The sequence below is a fragment of the Chiloscyllium plagiosum genome, chromosome 2, assembly GCF_004010195.1.
Source record: "Chiloscyllium plagiosum isolate BGI_BamShark_2017 chromosome 2, ASM401019v2, whole genome shotgun sequence".
Lineage (NCBI taxonomy): Eukaryota > Metazoa > Chordata > Chondrichthyes > Orectolobiformes > Hemiscylliidae > Chiloscyllium > Chiloscyllium plagiosum.
In genome coordinates, this window is record NC_057711.1 from 10,683,995 (window position 1) to 10,687,810 (window position 3,816).

The window sequence follows — 3,816 nt, forward strand, 5'->3', positions numbered from 1 at the left end:
ATTTAATTGAGATTGCGAACCTGGCTGGTCCGGGGCCCCTTGGGAGAGGAATCCCGCACAAATACGGGTTTTGTTACATTTGATGTTAATACATTCCGAGCATGTATCTCACTACCCAATTTCTGTGTTATCCGTTGCTTTTTCTTTTCTTTCTCCTATTTGAATAGTGTAAGAGACTTAATTATACACTCTGGTTAATTGTAGGTTAGATTAGTAGTTAGTTGAGTTTTGTGGTTAATTGTAGGTTAGATTAGTAGTTAGTTGAGTTTTGTTTTTTTTTCCTTTCTCTGTATTTTTCTTTTGTTAAATTTTGGTTATTATTTATTTAAGATTTAATTGTATATCAATGTTTGTACTTGAGAGTTTTGTTTATTTTTGTAAACTTGTAAAAATGTTAAATTTCTAATAAAAATATCTATAAAAAAATAAATAAAGTCATTAATTTTCACTATAAATAGGTCTTGGCCTCTCAAATTATCACAGATTACTACATGGGCTAAATCTTTTGTGTTGCTGGTGTAAATTAAGCAGGAGCATTTATTCCATGTTGTAACAGTTGTCTCCAGGCAACCAGCTACTCCAGTAGCTGAACCACATGTTACCTTGTATCTTATTCAGAACATTTGGTAATTCTGCTAGCTTTTAACTCTCTTAAAAGGTACAGTACACCCACATCTTCAAAACAATAGTGTTCAGACTGCTTCAGCACAGTGGCACACAGGCGAGCACTGCTGTCTCACATCACCAGGGACCCAGGTTCAAGTCTAACCTTGGCATTGTCTGTGTGGAGTTTGCGCATCCTCTCTGTGTCTGTGGGGTTTCTGATGGATGTTGAGATTTCCTTCAACAGTCCTCTGTATGTAGGCTATGTGGGTTAGCCATAGGAAATGCAGGGTTAGAGCAAGGGTCTGGATGGGATGTTCTTTGGATGGTTAGTATGGACTTATGCCGAAATGTCGAACCTCCTGCTCCTCGGATGCTGCCTGACTTGCTGTGCTTTTCCAGTGCCACATTTTTCGACTGTTTTCTTCAGCATCTGCAGTCCTCACTTTCTCTCTGAATTGCCTCTTCCGACACTATACTAATTCTCGTAGTTATATGTAAAAACAGAAGAAGGTCATTCCACTATTCGTGGCCAATCTGAGACCGACCTCAGTATAACCAACTTCCATCTGTAGTGGGCGGCACGGTGGCACAGTGGTTAGCACTGCTGCCTCACAGCGCCAGAGACCCGGGTTCAATTCCCGACTCAGGCGACTGACTGTGTGGAGTTTGCACGTTCTCCCCGTGTCTGCGTGGGTTTCCTCCGGGTGCTCCGGTTTCCTCCCACAGTCCAAAGATGTGCAGGTCAGGTGAATTGGCCATGCTAAATTGCCCGTAGTGTTAGGTAAGGGGTAAATGTAGGGGTATTTTCAGAGATCTGTGTACATGGACACCAAGATCCCTCTGCTCATCCACACTACCAAGTATCCGACCATTAGCCCAGTACCCCATCTTTTTTTTATTCTTCCCAAAGTGAATCACCTCGCACTTAGCTACATTGAATTCCATCTGCCACCTTTCTGCCCAGCTCTGCAGCTTCTCTATCTCCTGCTGTAACCTGCCACATGCTTCCTCACTGTCAACAACTCCTCCGACTTTCGTGTCATCCGCAAACTTGCTCACCCAACCTTCTAACCCCTCTTCCAGGTCATTTATAAAAATGACAAACAGCAATGGTCCCAAAACAGATCCTTGCGGAACACCGCTAGTGACGGCACTCCATGAAGAAACTTTGCCATCAACTACTACCCTCTGTCTTCTTCCATCCAGCCAATTCCTAATCCAAACCTCCAACTCACCCTCAATGCCATATCTCCGTATTTTCTGCAGTAGCCTACCATTTTCCTAACTTTTGCTGAACACAAAGCTCACCTTTAAACTGGGGAGGGCCAGAACTCCACCAAAGACGTACTCACTAATGATGAATTATAATCAACACACAAGATGCTGGAATTACACGTACATAGATAACATGGAAGATTAGAAAGGAACTGCAGATACTGACATCTAAAACAAAAACACAAATTGCTAACAAAACCCAGCTGCGCTGTCAGCATCTGTGGGAAGGTAGCAGAGTTAACTTTACAACTTTGTTCAGATTTGATATTCTCCTTCCTTCCCACTGGATATGTTGAGTTTCACCAGCAATGGAGGATTGCTGGGCCACAGATTACTAAGTCAGGTGGGAACAAGGCCACAGAGGGATTTGAAAGCAAATATGGTCACATTTAAACTCAAGATGTTGCTTGACAAGGAGCAAATGTAAGTCAGCAAACACAGGGGAGAGAGAGATTCAGCTCTTGCTGAGAGGCAAGGCATGGGCAGCAGAATTTTGGTTGACCTTACATTTGTAGAGGGTAGCACTTGAGAGACTGGTCAGGAGTGCAATAGAACAGTGGAGTCTTGGGTAACAAAGGCATAATAGTGGGATATTGGAGCTGATGAGCTGAGCTAAAGGCAAGATGAAACTGTCTAAGAGCAGGCAAGCATCATACCTGAAGCTGCATGGTAGATGAAATACAACACCAAAACTGTGAACACATTTGATAGAGGTGGTAACTAGGAAATGAAGTTTAGAGTGAGGATTGGAAACAATAGTTTCTGTTTTCACACAACTAACTCAAACTGCGGCACAGTAGCTCAGTGGTTAGCACTACTGCCTCACAGCACCAAACAGCCGGGTTCAATTCCCGCCTCAGGCAACTGCCTGTGTGGAGTTTGCACATTCTCCCCGTGTCTGCGTGGGTTTCCTCCGGGTGCTCTGGTTTCCTCCCACAGTCCAAAAATGTGCAGGTTAGGTGAATTGGCTATGCTAAATTGCCCGTAGTGTTAGGTGAAGGGGTAAATGTAGGGGAATGCATCTGGATGGGTCGCTCTTCAGAGGGTCGGTGTGGACGTGTTGGTCCGAAGGGCCTGTTTCCACACTGGAAGTAATCTAATCTAACAGACATCTGGTTGTTTGACCCCATCTTGTCTCAACCCTGATGAAGGGCTTTTGCCTGAAAAGTTGATTTTCCTGCTCCTCAGATGCTGCCTGAACTGCTGTGCTTTTCCAGCACCACTCTAATCTGCACTACCCACTTCTGTCCATCTTGTATATATTGAGTGTTGGGGCAGCTGCAGTCAGGTGAACAAGCAGAAAGCTGACAGACCACAGCAAAATAGGCAGCATCAGGAGGTGGAGATGTCATTTCAGTGGAACCCTTCTCAAAACATCGACTTCTCCACCTCCTGATGCTGCCTGGCCTGCTGTGTTCTCCCAAGCCTCCTTTGGATTGCAGCATCTGTAGTTTTTTTGTTTCTAACACAGTCAAGAGTGTGTTGCTGAAAAAGCACAGCAGGTCAGGCAGGTCCGAGGTGCAGGAGAATTGATGTTTCGGGCCAGAGCCCTTCTTCAGGAATCCGGCCTGAAATGTTGATTCTCCTGCTCCTCGGATGCTGCCTAACTTACTGTGCTTTTCCAGCAACACACTCTCGACTCTGATCTCCAGCATCTGCAGTTCTCACTTTTCTCCTTGTCTCTAACGCAGTCAGGTGAAAGCCGGAGTGAGGAGAGCATGTCTGAGGGGACGATAGGGGTGAGAGTTCATTGAAGCTGGCAATGGAGGATAATGGTCGTTCGAGGGGTGGAGGTGGGGTGAGATGGTGAAAACTGGCATGAGGCAGGAGGGGATGGAGAGTGAGGGGAGAGGTGGAGAAATGTGGAAATAGGAGAACAGGAGCAATGGGGTGGGAGTGGAGATGGTGATGAGGGTTGGTGGGGGTGAATGTAGA

General features: G+C 45.3%; 1 protein-coding gene across 2 annotated transcripts in view; it reads right to left on the minus strand.

The window, feature by feature from the left end:
• Window positions 1–3,816, minus strand: part of nop14 (NOP14 nucleolar protein homolog (yeast)) — a 55,088-nt gene that overhangs the window by 50,209 nt on the left and 1,063 nt on the right. The window lies entirely within an intron of this gene.